We start from the raw sequence: 17729 nt of genomic DNA, 5'->3' as shown, positions 1-17729 counted from the left end.
CACAATGATAAGCCATCCTTTGGCATATGTCGCACCAACCACCCGACATGAAGACAGCGAGACAACCCCAAAGTCCTGTCTTGGTTTAGTGTTCGAGTTACTGGCCACTACCGCTGCACAAGCTATTCAAACTCACTATCTGAATCAGTTCGGTTTCTTGAGTCTCAACTACAAGCTGAAAGACATCGATCAGCTGTGCTGCGACAAGAAGCGGAAGGACTGCGGAAGTTCCTGGAGCATTCAGATGCATACTTTGTGGTGCAACAGCAAGCGTTGGAGGATTTTAGCGCCAAACAGGACAAAGCTAATCAGCTTGCTAAGCTTATTGCCAGCATGGTGGATACCCAGGATAACGTTTCTTGAGCTCTTCTGAAGTTGCTTCAGTTATGCTCTTGTTTTGCTGCCGCGTTTATTTGCACTAGTGGCCAATTTTGACGGCCAGTGTATGTAATGTGCTGCTTTGTTCCCTATATTTGCACTGGTGGCGAACTTTGATGCCCAGTGGATGTAATATGTGTAATAGCAGTAATAGGCTAGCGTTAATTGCTTGCTTATTTATTTCCTTATTGTCTTGTTTAGTTGTTTGCTTGTAGTCACTGCAGTTATTTTTCTGTGTTTTCTAGTGGCCACAATAGCCTATTTTTGGTAACTAGGCCAAAATAATCGTGGCAACACACGGACTGTTGTAACCATGGGCCTCCTGCAGGCCGTATGATCCATGGGCCTTCGTCCGGCCGTAGGATCCATCGGCCTTCTATACGGGCCTTAGGGTCCATGGGCCTTCTACGGGCCGTAGGTTCCACGGGCCTTCTACGGGTCGTACTATCCATGGGCCTCATATGGGCCGTAGGATCCATGGGCCTTCTATGGGGCGTATCATCATTTCGCCAATCATGGGCCGTACTATTCGTGGACCATAACGGGCCGTTAATAGGCCGTATTTGATAACTCTATGAAAACAGCCCAACGGGTTTTTTTACATGAAAACGGCCCAACGTATTAACGGTCCGCAAACGGGCCAACTGTAACGACGGGCTGAATTTGGCCCACAAGCAGAAAATGACAGTAACGGGCCGTATGTAACCGAATGCTGCAAATGAGCCCAAGAATCAATGGGCCCTGAGAAGGCCAAAAGATAACTTGGGCTCGAAACGGCCCAATGGAATAACGGGCCGTTAATGGGTATAAAGTGATAAACTGTTCATTACGGGCCAGTTTCACCACGGGCCGTTAATGGGCCAAGAGTTACAAAGGTAGGATATGGGCCGAAAGAAGTCATGGGCCACACATGGGCCGGAAGTTAAAACGGGCTGAATCATATTGGACGGCCCATATGACGCTACTGGGCCTAATTCGGATAGGGAGTAACGGGCCCTGGGTTAGCGGGCTGTAAATGGGCTATATGCGAACAGGCCGTTAACAGGCTTTCCGTGGGCCGGCCCGCTACCTTTTGACCAAGTCAAACGGGCTGGCCTTTTCACAGGAATGGGCCTCTGTTGAGCCGTGCCACGTGTCGCCGTATCATAGGCGCCTTTGGTCCAATGAGCGGATGACATCTGTCCCAATGGTGAGCCGACACGTGTTTCCTCCAGCCAATGATGATTTTACACGTGGAAAATCCCCATTGGTCGGGGCTGTTAATGGGTTATCAGATCCAAAACCCGACCTGATAGCTTAACGACGTTTCGTTACGGTGGATGCCACGTGTCGGTCACCCTTGACGAAAGCACTTCTGTGACGTGCGATTTATCGTCATGGAAGTGGACACTTCCGTGATGATAATTTTGGTAATGTCATGGAACACTTCTACGACAGCACAGGTATGACTATCTTGATTCTGTCATAAATTTGTCATGGATGTACATGCATGACAAAAAACGCGACCTACTATGACAAACACGTATCATCACGGAAGTGTATTATTTTTGTAGTGGGAGAAGCTCGACGAGTGGAGAGCCACCATCCGGAGCCTCGTCGCCGTCGCCAACAAAGATGATCCGCGACCGGCGGGGCCCTCGGGCCGGTGCTCCACCGAGCCACCACATGCCAGCGGCGGAAGAACCGGGGGTGCTGCAGTCATAGTGCACTCTCCTCCTCCACGCCAACCACCGCGGGTGTCAGCCCGTCGTGACGACGCTTGTGATAACATCTCCATAGCATCGTCCGACCCGCGGACCCACCGCGACCAACGCCAAGTTCTTCGGGAGCGAGCCAATGAAGATGCTCGAACCACCATCGAGCGCCGGCGCGATACACGCCACCAGTCGGACAAGCGGGCAGGGCCCGCAGCGAACCACCCGGCTCCGGGAGGCTCCGGCGGCCTACCTTACGAGGTGGGTTGCCCAGCCTTTACCCGGGAGCTGCGGCAGTTCTAGTGGCCATCCCACCGCACGTTCAAGCCCGACGTCAGCGAGAAGTACAACGGCAAGACCCATCCGTCGGAGTTCCTCAACATCTACACCATCGCGATGCAAGCCGCTGGGGCTCGTGACGATAAGGTGCCTGCCAATTACTTCCCGTTGGCCCTGAAACCCAATGTCATGTCTTGGTTGATGCACTTGCCAGCGCACTCCATTTCTTCTTGGTCAGATATGTGCCATGAGTTCGTTGGTGCCTTCACTGGAGGCCACCAAGCTCATGGCCAGGCGAGTGATTTGCATATCATTCCCCAGAAGGAAGGAGTAAACCTGCGCAAGGACATACAAAGGTTCAGCCGGGTGCAGTACAACATCCCCGACGTTCACCCCGCGGCCGTGATTAGCGCGTTCCATCAGAACGTGCGCAATCGCAAGATGCGTGAGGAGCTGGCGATGAACAAGGTTAAGGATGTGGCCGAACTTTATGTTCTGGCCGATAGGTGCGCCCGGTCTGAAGAGGGAAGGAAGTACCCCAGCGAGGACACCGGCGTGCAAACCGACTCTACTGATCAGGACACCGCCGCCCCGACGAAGAAGGGCCGGTGTCGCAATAGGAAATGCAAGGGAAAGACCGTGCTTGCTGTCGAGGGATCCGACAGCACCGGCGCCGCCAAGAAGGCTAAGGCAGACGACCCCGGCAAGGAAATTTCCGGGTGCGCTGCTTGCCGGGCCTTGGCAGTTGCCGACAAGCCAGGGGGCTCCGACAAGCAGTATTGCAAGATCCATCGCACAAAGGGCCATGACCTCCAGAACTGCCGACAAGTCGAGCTGCTTGCTGAGAAACAAAAGGCCGAGTATGAGAGGTGGGACAAGGAGAAGGGTAAGGATGGTGCCGAAGGATCCGGCAAGAAGTGTGGCGGCCAAGGAGGTCGCCGCGGCAAGGATAACCAACAAGAGAGGCCCGCTCAGGGCCGCGACAAGAAGCAATAGATGACGATCATGATGAGGACAATGAGTCCGGCGAGCAAGAGTTCCAGAAGGCTACAGAGGCCATGTGTGTCGACGGCGGCGCCTCACTGCATACTTCTCACCGCCAGCTCAAACAGTGGGCGCGTGAGATTACAACAGCGGAGCCCTCGTCCGATGCTCAGAAGCCGCTAAAGTGGTCCAGCACGCCCCTCATCTTTGACGCCGAGGACCACCCTGACCGCACAACTGCGGTCGGGTGTTTGTCATTGTTGGTCTCACCAACGATACGCAACCTCAAGGTGAACAAGACGCTGGTTGACGGCGGGGCCGGTCTGAACTTGATCTCGCCCGTTGTGATAAAAAAGCTACAAATTCCTGATGGAGACCTCGAGGAAACGGGCACGTTTCAAGGGGTCAACCTGGGAAGGAGCCAGCCGAAGGGGAAGGTCACGTTGCCTGTGACGTTTGGAGGCGAGCTGAACTACAGGACGGAGAGGATTGTCTTTGATGTAGCCGAGATCCCCTTGCCCTACAACGGGATCCTCGGCCGCCCGAGACTAGCCAAGTTCATGGCGGCATCGCACTACGCCTACAACACACTGAAGATGCCTGGGCCGATGAACATCATCACTGTCCCCTCCGACAAGAAGGACGCACTGATCTGCGCCGACCTACTCTACCGGGAGGCAGTTGCAGCAGCTGCCGCCAAGGCACTTGCTCCTGCCGCTGAAGCCCCGGGAGGGAAGAAGAAGACCGGCAAGACCTCTTGCACCCACTCCGGCAAGTGCACCTCTTCAGAGTGTTGTGCTACCATCGAGGATGTGCCAGAGAGCTCCACCAGCAAGAGCAAGAAATCCAGAGCTGCACCACCAGAGACCAAGAGGGTGTCCGTCAAGGAAGATGGCACGGGAGGTGCTTTCACCATAAGCTCCACCCTCGACAGCAAATAGGAAAGTGCGCTCGTCACTTTCCTGCGGGCGAATGTTGATGTGTTTGCGTGGAAAGCATCTGACATCCCCGACATTCCCAGGGAAGTGATTGAGCACCATCTTCCTGTCTGTCCCCATGCGCGACCCGTCAAGCAGAAGGTCAGGAAGCAAGCTCTGGAACGGCAGGAGTTCATCACAAAGGAGATCAGGAAGTTGGAAGCAGCAGGTTTGGTGAGAGGAGTGCTCCATCCGACGTGGTTGGCCAATCCGGTGGTGGTGCGCAAGGCAAATGGGAAGTGGAGGCTGTGTATTGACTACACAGATATCAATAAGGCATGTCCTAAAGACCCCTTCCCGTTGCCGCGCATCGACCAGATTGTTGACTCCACGGCCGGGTGTGATCTTTTGTCATTCCTCGACGCCTACTCGGGTACTACCAGATCTTCATGACAAGAGAAGATGAAGAGAAGACATCATTTACCCCAAGTGGTACGTATTGCTTTTTACAGATGCCTTTCGGGTTGAAGAGTGTTGGTTCAACATTTTCAAGAGCAGTCCAAATTGGTTTTGAACCCCAGCTACATAGAAATATGGAAGCCTATATGGAAGACATAGTGGTCAAAACCAAGGACAGGGCAACTCTTGTAAGAGACGTTTGCCAACCTGCGCAAGATCAACCTCAAGCTGAACCCTGAGAAGTGTGTCTTCGACGTTCCGTCCGGCAAACTCCTCGGGTTCTTTGTGTCGCAGTGTGGGATCGAGGCAAACCCAGACAAGATCAAGGCTATCGAGTAGATTGAGGCGCCCAAGCAGATCAAGGATGTGCGTCGGCTCACTGGCTGCGTTGCCGCCATGAGCCGATTCATCTCCAAGTCTGCCGAGCGCGCCCTTCCCTTTTTCAAGATCCTGAAGAAGGCGGGCCCAATGGAGTGGACCCTAGAGGCCGAAGCGGCGCTGCAAGACCTGAAGAGATACCTTTCCTCTACACCGATACTAGTTGCGCCTAAACCACAGGAGCCGTTGTTGCTGTACTTGGTGGCGACGAATCGAGTGGTCACTACTGCGCTAGTGGCGCGGAGGGAGGTTGACGAAGAAGCAGTGGCGGCGGTGGGGCCGGCGGATAGCAAGTCAGAGACTCCCCCGGCAGGGCTCGGAACCGGCAAGGCAAAGCTCCCGGTAGGGTCTGACGCCATCGGAATGGGGCCCGCGCGGCCAAATGAGGTGGTGCAGAAGAAGAAGATGATGCAGCACCCGGTTTACTTTGTCAGCTCCCTCTTGCAGGGGGCTAGGTCAAGGTACTCCGGTGTGCAGAAATTGCTCTTCGGCCTCCTTATGGCCTCGAGGAAGCTGCGTCATTACTTCCAAGCCCACGAGATCACTGTCGTCACCCGCCTCCCGTTGCAACGGATACTGCACAACCCAGACGCAACCGGAAGGATTGTGGAGAGGGCCTTGGAATTGTCAAGCTTTGGTTTGAAGTTTGAAAGTACTTCAACAATCCAGAGCAGGGTCCTGGCGAAGTTCATTGCAGAATGGACCTCAACGCCTGATGAAGAGATCCAGGAGACCACTCTCCCCGGCAAGGAAACAGCTCGCGACTGGATTATGTACTTTGACGGAGCTTTCTCGCTGCAAGGCGCCGGTGCTGGTGTGCTGCTCGTCGCACCCACCGGAGAGCACCTCAAGTATGTGATGCAGATGCACTTTCCCAGGGAGATGTCCACCAACAACACTGCTGAATACGAGGGGTTGCTTGCTGGTCTTAGGATCGCGGCAGACCTCGGAGTTAAAAAGCTCATCATCCGGGGTGATTCACAGCTTGTTGTCAGACAAGTCAACAAGGATTATCAGAGCCCGTTGATGGAGGCCTACGTAGATGAGGTGAGGAAGCTAGAGGAGCGCTTTGACGGTGTACAAGCAGAGCACGTTCCCCGAGCGGAGAACGACATCGCTGACTACCTGTCAAAGCGCGCTACATTCAAGCTACCTGTGGAACCAGGTACCTTCTTGCTTCGTTTGACTCAAACATATGTCGAACCATCAACGGAGCAGAACAAGCGGAGAAAATCAGGCCCCGGCAAGTACTTCCCCGCCGAGCCCCCAGGGGCCGCCGGCAAGGGTGTTGCCGTGGGCCCTGACCTGCCGAGGAGCGACCGACTCCGGCAGGCCGTCAAGCCCTGGCCGTAGAGACGGACGCTCCCATGGCGGAAGAGAGGCCTTTGGTCCTTGCCGTCGAGCCCCAGGCGCCGGCATGGGCACAGCACACCGTCCGTTTCCTGCAGACAGAGGAACTTCCCGAGGAACAGGAAGAAGCGGAAAAAGTAGCCCGTCGGTCTGCCTTGTACCAGTTCGTCGATGACGTCCTGTACAGAAAAAGATCGAACGGTGTGAAATTGAAGTGCATCCCCCAGGAGGAAGGACTGGAGCTGTTGGCAGAGATACACGGAGGCATATGTGGCTCCCACAAAGGGTCGAGGGCCCTTGCCGGCAAGGCGTTTCGGCAGGGTTTCTTCTGGCCCACTGCCCTCCAGGATGCAGCAGCACTAGTAACCAAGTGTGAAGCATGTCAGTTCCATTCAAAGAAGCTTCATCAACCAGCTCAAGCCCTTCAAACAATCCCTCTCTCCTGGCCATTCTCGGTCTGGGGGATCGACATACTTGGCCCTTTCCCCCATGCTATCGGGGGCTTTGAGTACTTGTACGTTGCAATCGACAAGTTCACAAAGTGGTCGGAGGTGGAAGCAGTGAGGAAGGTGACAGCATAGTCAGCCGTCAAATTCTTCAAGGGACTAGTCTGCCATTTTGGTGTGCCAAATAGAGTCATCACCGACAACGGCACACAGTTCACAAGCCACGCCTTCATGCAATATATCGAAGACCTCGGCAGCAAGGTCTGTTTTGCTTCCGTGGCACACCCCCGGAGTAACGGCCAGGCAGAGAGGGCAAATGCTGAAGTGTTGCGACGCTTGAGAACGAAGACCTTTGACAGGCTGCACAAGAGCGGAAGGCGCTGGATTGATGAGCTGCCGGCGGTTCTTTGGTCGATCAGGACGACGCCAAATCGAGCCACTGGCCAAACACCCTTTGCCCTAGTATATGGGGCAGAAGCAGTTCTCCCCATGGAACACATATACAGGTCACCTCGAGTGCTCGCTATGACGAGCTTGAGCAAGAGCAGTTGTGGCAAGATGATGCAACGCTCCTTGAGGAAGATCATCTTCAGGCGGCTACGAGAGCAGCATGCTACCAGCAAGCCTTGCGCCGCTACCATAGCCGCAAGGTTCATGCGTGAAGCTTTGAGGAAGGCGACCTTGTTCTTCGGCGCGTTCAGTCGGCCAAGAATTCCAACAAGTTGACGCCAAAGTGGGAAGGCCCTTATCGGGTAATATGAGTCACCGGGCCCGGCGCAGTCCGCCAGGAGACCGAAGATGCCGTCCCAGTGAGTAACTCCTGGAACATCGAGCATCTTCGCCAGTTTTACCCATAAGGCGCGGCTTGCCGGGCTCCCCGGCAAGCCAGCTTTTGTACAAGCTTTGCCGGCAAGGCATGTAACCCTCTGTACAGAGCCAAGCGCAGACCCTGAGCATAAATAAATGAAGCGCTGGCGCCCTAAGTTATAGCATGCATGTTAGGTTAAGTCTCTCCCTCGGTTAGGGTTGGTAGTGCTTAGCGGCGACTAACCCCTAGCCTAGAGGTCGAGTGTGCGTCTTTCTGTTCTCTTTGGTTCACAGGGCACTTCTGCTGAGCCGCTTGAGAAAAGGAGAATGAACCGGTGCTCCGGCCCCGGAAGGGCAAGGCTGCCAGGGGCTGAAGATACAAGGATCCAACCACGGAAAGACAGGGTTGCCGGGGGCTGCGGATTCAGATAAGTCTTTCATCCCCCTGTTATGCCTTTCCGTATAGAACTGGGACGTGTGAAACCTCGTTTATGTTCCTAAAACCACCGTGCTCCCCCTTTCCTGTACCTAAGGGTCGGAATTTGGTAGTAGTTGCGGTGGTGAGGAGATGAACGAGGAGCCTAACTCTACTTCGCCCCTGCCTCCGCCAATAGTGCGAGAATGGTCGAGTGAAGTGGGGAAATGGCAAGGCCTGTTGCCGGGCAACGATGTTTACCTTAAAAATAACAAGGATTCGTCCTTGGCATGGGCCTCGCTCACGCACAAAAAGCCCAGCAAGCACCCTTTTTCATTAAAAACGTCCCATACAGGTACAGTTCGTACGGAAAGAAAAACATGAGCAAGGGGATTACAAGCTTTAAATCTAACAAGTACCCGCAGGCTTACAAACTAAAAAGAGATAAGGTGCCCGTAATCCCTTTCTTGTCCCTCTCCTCAGAAGGTGGAGCAATACAGCGGAGGGCAAAAGGGGTGCCTAGGCGAGGTGCGAGGAGCAGAAGGCACCAAGAGAACATCTTGGTGCCGGTAAAGGAGCTGGAAGACAAGGCAGTGGGCCGGCAATACGCGACGAAGGCGTCGGTGCCCGCGTACTCCGAGTTGACGGCCGCCACCCGCCTTCTTCGCCTTCTCCGGCCCTCCTACGCCAGCCGCCCAAGGAGGCGACGGGGAGCACCCCAATGGAGAGCTTGGCAAGGATGGCCCTCGGCAGGGTGCGTGGCCGAGGGAGGGGCGGCGCGGTCAGTCTAAGTCGGAGTCGGCATCCTGCCGCTCGACTCCCTCGTCGCCGCTGTCGCTGTCCTCCTCGTCACTCCCGCTTGAGGAGGAATCTTCATCGTCGGAGGAGCTCTCCATGCAGCACTTCAGGCTAGTGCCAAGATCTCCGAAGACCTTGACGGAGAGCAGGCCGCCCTCCATTAACTTGAAGTAGAGGACGAGCCCCACCGTCAGGCTATGGATGCGGGCAAACATCTTCCATCCACGACGGAGATACATGACATGAGGAGCGGGAAAGTCGACATCGACCCGCGTGCCGCCGGTCCCGTAGATCCTCATGTGCAATCTGAGGGTCTGGGGCGGATCGAGCTCCATCTCCTGTCCGAAGGGGGTGGGGAGACGGAGATGATGGCGCGGTGGCCGGCGCAGCCTGATGAAGAACTCGCGGGGCCGGTCCCTAACGTGACCCTCCATCACGGGAGGCACCGCTGGCGTAGGCACGGCTGCCGCGCCACCTCGTCCCCCTCTCCCCCGACCGCCACGGCGACCTCGGCCACGCCCCCTCCCCCTTCCTCTTGTGGCTGGCTCTGCCGCCACGGGCTCGTGGGAAGGAGGGACGCGCTGACGAGCAGTGACCCTCGCCGCCACCGTCGACGGTCCAGCACCTCCTCTCGCCAAGGCAGGTGGGAGAAAGAAGCAAAGATGAAGGAGGATGGATACTGAAGGAATGTGGGACGATGCCCTCCCTCCCCCTCCTTATCAAGGGGCGAGGTCGAGGCTTGGCGCCCCACTCAGCCAATCCAGACGTCGGAGGCGCAGGGAATCAGGACCGACCCGCTGCCCCAATCAGGACCGACCTGCTACCCCAATCAAGTCGAAAGGATGGGTGAGGCGACCGTTCCCCGCCCCGTGATCGGGGGCGTGGGCGCCTTGAAGACTGCGACCCAAGTCCATCTAGTAAATGAGCCGCGCCTCCACACCTCCCTCTTTTTATGGGGAAGGCATGCGCCGCCTCTTTACCACGATGTGATGCATGCATGTTGGAATCACCCCACGCATGACCCCCCACGTCACGCACGACCCTCCACGTCGCGCGCTGGTCGTGGGGAAGCACAGCGGGCGTAACAGTTACTACGGTGAAATCCGCGCCACCTGCCCGCGCACCGTTCTGGGCCTGGCCCAACAACGTGTCACGCTCATGTGTGGCCCAGGCCCGGGGGTTCCTGTCAGTGTACAAAAGTAGGGGCACTCCTTTTGACCCCTTTACTTGTGCATGGACAGTCGGAGCCGCGCCCACGGCCACGCTAAGCAGAGTAGGGGAGGGAAACCGGAGAAAAGCCAGAGGTACCAAATGGTCAGACGCAACGCCAAGACCAGAAACACAAGACAGCAAAGGGGCGAGGTGGAGCCCCCCGGCAAGGGCCTTGCCGGGGCGGCCTCCGCGGCCCCGGCAAAGGCCTTGCCGGGGCAACTTGCCCAAACACCAACGGAGTGAGCCACCCTTGAGCCCAGAGGTTCCAACCCAACCAACTACGTTGGGACTAGGGCTCGGGAGGCACCTCCGTGGTGACATGCAGAGCTTTGTCAAGATCATAAACACACAAGATCAGATGAGGGTCAGAAGACGACGACCCTCGGTGACATCCTTGCCGAGGAAAGCCACAAAACCCCCGGCAGGATCCTTGCCCGGGACGATTGCGCGCCATGGCAAGACCCTTGCTGGGCCCCCGGCAAGACCCTTTCCGAAGACATCAGCGGGGCCACTGCCAGGCCCGCGCCAGCCAAGTTTCCACCGCCATTAGCATGCAGCTGCTAGCCCGACCAACTGGGTAGGCACCTGCGTGGCAACATGCGGCTCCCAGGCCAACTCAGCAAGCGCCTGCGTGGCGGCATGCAGATCTTCGTGAAGACCCTACCACCGTGCCACCTCAGCTGCCTACCTGCCTACATGGCGCCGCATGCATCGCTGGCCAGGGCGCGTGTTGAATCAAGGAGGAGCGGTGACGGACGGGATGGGCCTCGTTCCCGTCCCCAATAAAGCTAAGGGACACCTAAGCGATGCATTAAATGCATCTTGTCCTGTAATACGGGCGATAAGCTCGCAGTACTGTAGGCCTTTCCACCTCATGTGTGCCACTGTGGCGGCCCCTTTCGACTATAAAAGGAGGCCCATGGCATACTGGAGAGGGATTCGGCTCTTTGGAACGGCACAACCACCGTAGCTAGTTCGAGAGCTCAAGAACACTCAATACATCCACCAAAGCAGGACTATGGTTTTACGCACCCTCGCGGCCCGAACCTGGGTAAACGATCCTTGTGCTGACTGTTAATCCTGCTCTCCTCACAACCCCGCGCCCCGGCAACCGTAGTAGGGATTCTTGTGATCCCATAGGTGTCGTTTCCCACCGACAATCTTATTATCTCTATCAGATCTCACTTTTGCAAGTGGACGTGAAGGGATTGACAACCCCTTTATCGCGTTGGTTGCAAGGTTCTTATTTGTTTGTGTAGGTACAAGGCGACTTGCCTGTAGTCTCCTACTGGATTGATACCTTGGTTCTCAAAAACTGTGGGAAATACTTACGCTAGTTTGTTGCATCACCCTTTCCTCTTCAAGGAAAAACCAACGCAGTGCTCAAGAGGTAGCATTGCCATGGTGACATGTGGGTGAACACAAGGTTTCCCGCCCCTCAAGTAATGCTCCATCGTCGAGGATGGAAAACCTTCGCACGTGCCCATTGCTTGATGGATGGGCACATCCTCTGCTTCAAGCTAGCGGAGAGCGACCTGCTATCCATCAAGGTCTCCGGGCGCTCAGGACACAGGCTAGGGTGCTGTGCAGAGAGCTCGACCGATGACGAAAGCTCCTCCTCAGGCGACAGCGACGGCGACGACGAGGGTAGCGGGCGGGAGGATGACGGGTCCGACTAGGTGTTGGACACATCGTCCCTGGGTGACGTCGGCAGCACCACCGTCTACACCGCCAGCTCCTTGAACTTCTCGGGGCCGCTGCTTCTGGTGGCTGGCGCTGGAGGGCCGGAGAAGGCAAAGAAGGCGAGTGGCGGGCCGTCAACTCGGAGTACAATGGCACCGACGCCTTTGTCGCGTATTGCCGGCCCGCTGCCTCATCTTTTGGCCTCTTCCCCAGCGCCGTCATCACCAGCCTTCTCTTGGTGTCTTCTGCTGCTCGTACCTCGCCTAGGCACCCCTTTGCCCTCCCGCTTATCCTGGTCTATTTCCTGGGGAGAGGGACAACAAAGGGATTACGGGCATCTTATCCTTTTTTAGTTTTTAAGCCTACAGGCACTTGTTAGATTTAAACCTTGTAATCCCCTTGCTCATGTTTGCATTTCGTACGGACTATACCTGTTTGGAACGTATTAATGAAAAAGGGTGCTTGCCGGGTTCTTTGTGCGTGAGCGAGTCCCATGCCAAGGAATGAATCCTTGTTATTTTTAAGATAAACATTGTCGCCCGGCAACAGGCCTTGCCGTCCCCTCACTTCATTCACAACCATACTCACGCTCTCGGCGGAGGCAGGGGCGAAGTAGGGTTAGGCCCTTCGTTTGCTTCCTTGTCATCGCAACTACAACCAAGTTCCGGCCCAGGAATAGTTCTGGGGCACAGGAAAGGGGGAGCACGGTGGCCCGGGAATAAATGAGGCTTCATACGTCCCAATTCCATACGGAAATGCATAATAGGGGATAAAGGACTGATCTGAATCTGCAGCCCCAGGCAACCTTGGCTTGTCGTGGTCGGGTGCTTGAATCTGCAGCCCCCGGCAATGGCTTGCCGGGGTCGGGGATGTCGATTCGACTCCCTGCCCTTAAATGGCTTAGCTGAAATGCCTGTGCAGCCTGCGAACCAAAGAAAAGACTGGAAAGGACGGAAAGACACACACCCGACATCTATGCTAGAGGTTAGTTGCCGTTGGGCACTATCAACCCTACCAAAGAGAGACTTAACCTAGCATATGCATGCTAAAACTTAGAGCGCCAGCGCTTCATTTATTTATGCTCAGGATCTATGCCTGGCTTTGTACAAAGGGTTACATGCCTTGTCGGCAAGGCTTGTACAAAAGGTGGCTTGTCGAGAGGCCCGGCAACCGCTCCTCATGGGTAAAACTTATGAAGATGTTCGATGTTCCAGGAGTTGCTCACTGGGATACCATCTTCGGTCTCCAGGCGGACTGCGCTAGGCCTGGTGACTCGTATTACCCAATAAGGGCCTTTCCACCTCGGTGTCAACTTGTTGGAATTCTTGGCCGACTGAACGCACTGAAGAACAAGGTCGCCTTCCTCAAGACTCCGGGCATGAACCTTGCGGCTATGGTAGCGGCGCAAGGCTTGCTGGTAGCATGCAGCTCGCACAACCGCCCAAAGACGATCTTCCTCAAGGAGCATCACGTCAACTTGCCGCAACTGCTCTTGCTCAAGCTCATCATAAGCGAGCACTCGAGGTGACCCGTATGTGAGTTCTGTGGGGAGAACTGCTTCTGCCCCGTATACCAGGGCAAAGGGTGTCTGGCCGGTGGCTCGATTTGGTGTCGTTCTGATCGACCAAAGAACCGTCGGCAACTCATCAATCCAGCGCCTTCCACACTTGTGCAGCCTGTCAAAAGTCTTTGTCCTCAGGCCTCGCAGTACTTCAGCATTTGCCCTCTCCGCCTGGCCGTTGCTCCGTGGGTGCGTCACTGAAGCGAAACAGACCTTGCTGCCGAGGTCCTGGATGTATTGCATGAAGGTGCGGCTTGTGAACTGCGTGCCGTTGTCGGTGATAACCCTGTTCGGCACACCAAAACAGCAAACTAGCCCCTTGAAGAACTTGACGGCTGACTGTGTTGTCACCTTCCTCACTGCCTGCACTTCGGGCCACTTTGTGAACTTGTCGATTGCGACGTACAAGTACTCAAAGCCCCCGACAGCACGGGGGAAGGGGCCCAGTATGTTGAGCACCCAGACCGAAAATGGCTAGGAGAGAGGGATTGTTTGAAGGGCTTGAGCTGGCTGATGAAGCTTCTTCGAATGGAACTGACATGCTTCACACTTGGTTACTAGCGCAGCTGCATCCTGGAGGGCTGTGGGCTAGAAGAAACCTTGCCGGAATGCCTTGCCGGCAAGGGCCCTTGACCCTATGTGGGAGCCACACATACCTCCATGTATCTCTGCCAACATCTCTAGTCCGTCCTCTTCAGGTATGCACTTCAGCCTGACTCCGTTTGGCCTCCTTCTGTACAGGGTATCATCCACAAACTGGTACATGTTGGACCGATGGGCTACTTTCTCTGCTTCTTCCTGCTCCTTGGGGAGCTCTCCTGTTTGGAGGAAATGAACAGTGGGCTGTGCCCATGCCGGATCATGGGGCTCGACGGTAAGGACCAAAGGCACATCTTCGGCCACAGGGGCAGCTGCCTCTACGGTCACGGCCTGGGCCCTATCGGAGGTAGTTTCCCCTCGGGAAGCTTGGGGTACCCGGCAACCTCCTTGCCGGCGGCTCCTGGGAGCTCAGCGGGAAGGTACTTGCCGGGGCTTGTCTTCCTTCACTTGTTCTACCCTGCTGATGGCTCTACGGATGGTTGTATTAACTGAAGTACAAAGGTACCTGGTTCCACAGGCAACTTGAGGGCAGCGCGTTTCGATAGGTCGTCGGCAATGTCGTTCTCCGCTCGGGGTACATGTTCTGCCTGTAGGCCGTCGAAACGTTCTTCCAACTTCCTAACTTCATTCATGTAGGCCTCCATCAATGGGCTCTGGTAATCTTTGTTAACTTGCTTGACGACGAGCTGTGAATCACCTCTGATGATGAGCTTCTTGATTCCAAGGTCTGCTGCGATCCTGAGACTGGCAAGCAACCCCTCGTACCCCGCCTTATTGTTTGTTGATTTTTCCTGGGGGAAGTGCATCTGGATTACGTACTTGAGGTGCTCTCCGGTGGGTGCGACGAGTAGCACGCCAGCACCAGCACCTTGGAGTGAGAAAGCTCCGTCAAAGTACATAATCCACTCACTGCTCGCCTCCTTGCCGGGAAGGGTGGTCTCTTGGTATCTCCACATCGGGCGTTGCGGTCCACTCTGCTATGAACTCTGCCAAAGCTCGGCTCTTGATCGTTGAAGTACTTTCAAACCTAAGGCCAAAGCTTGACAGCTCCAATGCCCACTCCATAATCCTCCCCGTCGCATCTGGGTTGTGCAAAATCTGTTGCAAAGGGAGGCGGGTGACGACGGTGATCTTGTGCGCGTGGAAATAGTGGCGCAGCTTTCTCAAGGCCATGAGAAGGCCGAAAAGCAGCTTCTGCATTCCAGAATATCTTGACCTAGCCCCCTGCAAGAGGGAGCTGACAAAATATACTGGGTGCTGCACCATCTTCTTCTTCTGTCCCACTTCGCGCATCCGCTCAGGCTCTGCCTCGCCAGGTCTGGGCCTTGCCGGGGGTTCTGGTTTGCCGGCATCAGGCTCTGCCGGGGAAGACCCTAGCCCGCCATCTGACAGCTCTGCTACAACTGCTGCTTCTCCCTCAGGTTCCCTCTGCGCCACTAGCACAACACTGACCACTTGATTCGTTGCTGCTAAGTACAGCAGCAACGGCTCTCATGGTTTAGGCGCGACTAGTATTGGCGTGGAGGAGAGGTATCTCTTCAAATCTTGCAGTGCTGCCTCTGCCTCCGGAGTCCATTTTACTGGACCCGCCTTTTTCAAAACTTTGAAAAAGGGAAGGGCGTGCTCAGCAGATTTGGAGATGAACCTACTCAGGGCAGCAACGCAGCCGGCGAGCCTACGGACGTCTTTGACCCGTTTCAGCGCCTCAATCTGCTCAATCGCTTTGATCTTGTCGGGATTTGCTTCCATTCCGCGTTGAGACACAAAGAACCCAAGAAGTTTGCCAGAGGGGACACCGAACACGCACTTCTCTGGGTTGAGCTTGAGGTTGATCTTGTGCAGGTTTGCGAATGTTTCTTCTAAATCTTGCATGAGTGTGGCCCTGTCCTTGGTTTTGACCTCTATGTCATCCATATAAGCCTCCATATTTCTATGTCGCTGGGACTCAAAACCAATCTGGACTGCTCGGGCAAACGTCGAACCAGCGCTCTTCAACCCGAAGGGAATTCGTACAAAACAGTACGTACCACATGGGGTGATGAACGCGGTCTTCTCTTCGTCTTCCTTCATCATGAAGATCTGGTGGTACCCTGAATAGGCATCGAGGAATGACAGCAGGTCACACCCGGCAGTGGAGTTTACAATCTGGTCGATGTGTGGCAGAGGGAAAGGATCGTTTGGACAGGCTTTATTGATGTCTGTGTAGTCAATACACAGCCTCCACTTCCCATTTGCCTTACGCACCACCACCGGATTGGCCAACCACGTGGGGTGGAGTACTCCTCTTTCTAGGCCTGCTACCTCCAACTTCCTGATCTCTTCAATGATGAACTCTTGTCGCTCCAAAGCTTGCTTCCTGACCTTCTGCTTGACGGGCCGCGCGTGAGGACAGACAGCAAGATGGTGCTCAATCACCTCCCTGGGAACGCCGGGGATGTCAGATGCTTGCCATGCAAATAAATCGACATTCGCCCGCAGGAAGGTGACGAGCGTGCTTTCCTATTTGCTGTCGAGGGTGGAGCTTATAGTGAAAGCCCCGCCCGTGCCGTCCTCCTTGACAGACACCTTCTTGGTTTCTGATGGTGCAGCCTTGGACTTGTTGCTCTTGCCGATGGAGCTCTCTGGCACGTCCTCAACGGGAGCACAATAGTCCAAAGAGGTGCGCTTGCCGGAGTGGGTGCAAGAGGTCTTGCCGGAAGAGGTCTTGCCGGAAGGAGTCTTGCCGGAAGGAGTCCTGCCGGCCTTCTTCCTCCTTGGAGCTTCAGCGTCAGGAGCAAGTGCCCTGGCGGCAGTTGCTACAACTGCCTCTCGGTAGAGTTGGTCGGCACAGATGAGCGCGTCTTTCTTGTCAAAGGGGACGGTGATGATGGTCAGCGGCCCCGGCATCTTCAACGTGTTGCAGGCGTAGTGGGCCACCGCCATGAACTTGGCCAGCGCTGGGCAGCCAAGGATCCCATTGTATGGCAAGGGGATCTCGGCGACATCGAAGACGATCTTCTCCGTCCTATTGTTCAGCTCGCCCCCCAAACGTAACGGACAGCGTGATTTTACCTTTAGGATGGCTCCTTCTCGGGTTGACCCCTTGAAACGTGCCCGTCTCTTCGAGGTCTCCATCAGGAATCTGCAGGTTCTTGATCACAGCGGGCGAGATCAAATTCAGACCGGCCCCACCATCAACCAGCACTCTGGTTACCTTGAGGTTGTGTATTGTTGGTGAAACCAACAATGGCAAACACCCGACTGCAGTTGTGCGGTCAATGTGATCCTCGGTGTCAAAAACGATGGGCGTGCGGGACCACTTCAGTGGCTTCTGGGCATCGAACGACGGCTCCGGCGCAGTGACCTCACGCGCCCAGTGCTTCAGCTGGCGGTGTGAGGTGTGCAATGAGGCGCCACCGTCGATGCACATAGCCTCTATAGCCTTCTGAAACTCGTGCTCGCCAGACTCGTCGTCCTTGTCGTGATCATCATCCTCCTCTTTCTTGTCGCGGCCCCGAGCGGGCCTCTCTTGTTGGTTATCTTTGCCGCGGTGACCCCCTTGGCCGCCATGCTTCTTGCTGGATCCCTCAGCACCATCCTGACCCTTCTCCTTGTCTCGCCTTTCATATTCAGCCTTCTGCTTTTCTGCAAGCAGCTCAACTTGTCGGCAGTTCTGGAGGTCATGGCCCTTGGTGCGGTGGATCTTGCAGTACTGCTTGTCGGTGGCCGCCAGGGCCAAGCAAGCGGCACACCCGGCAACCACCTTGCCGGGGTCGTTAGCCTTGGCCT

Source organism: Triticum aestivum, chromosome 1D, assembly GCF_018294505.1.
Source record: "Triticum aestivum cultivar Chinese Spring chromosome 1D, IWGSC CS RefSeq v2.1, whole genome shotgun sequence".
Lineage (NCBI taxonomy): Eukaryota > Viridiplantae > Streptophyta > Magnoliopsida > Poales > Poaceae > Triticum > Triticum aestivum.
Note: the sequence above shows the minus strand (reverse complement) of the source record.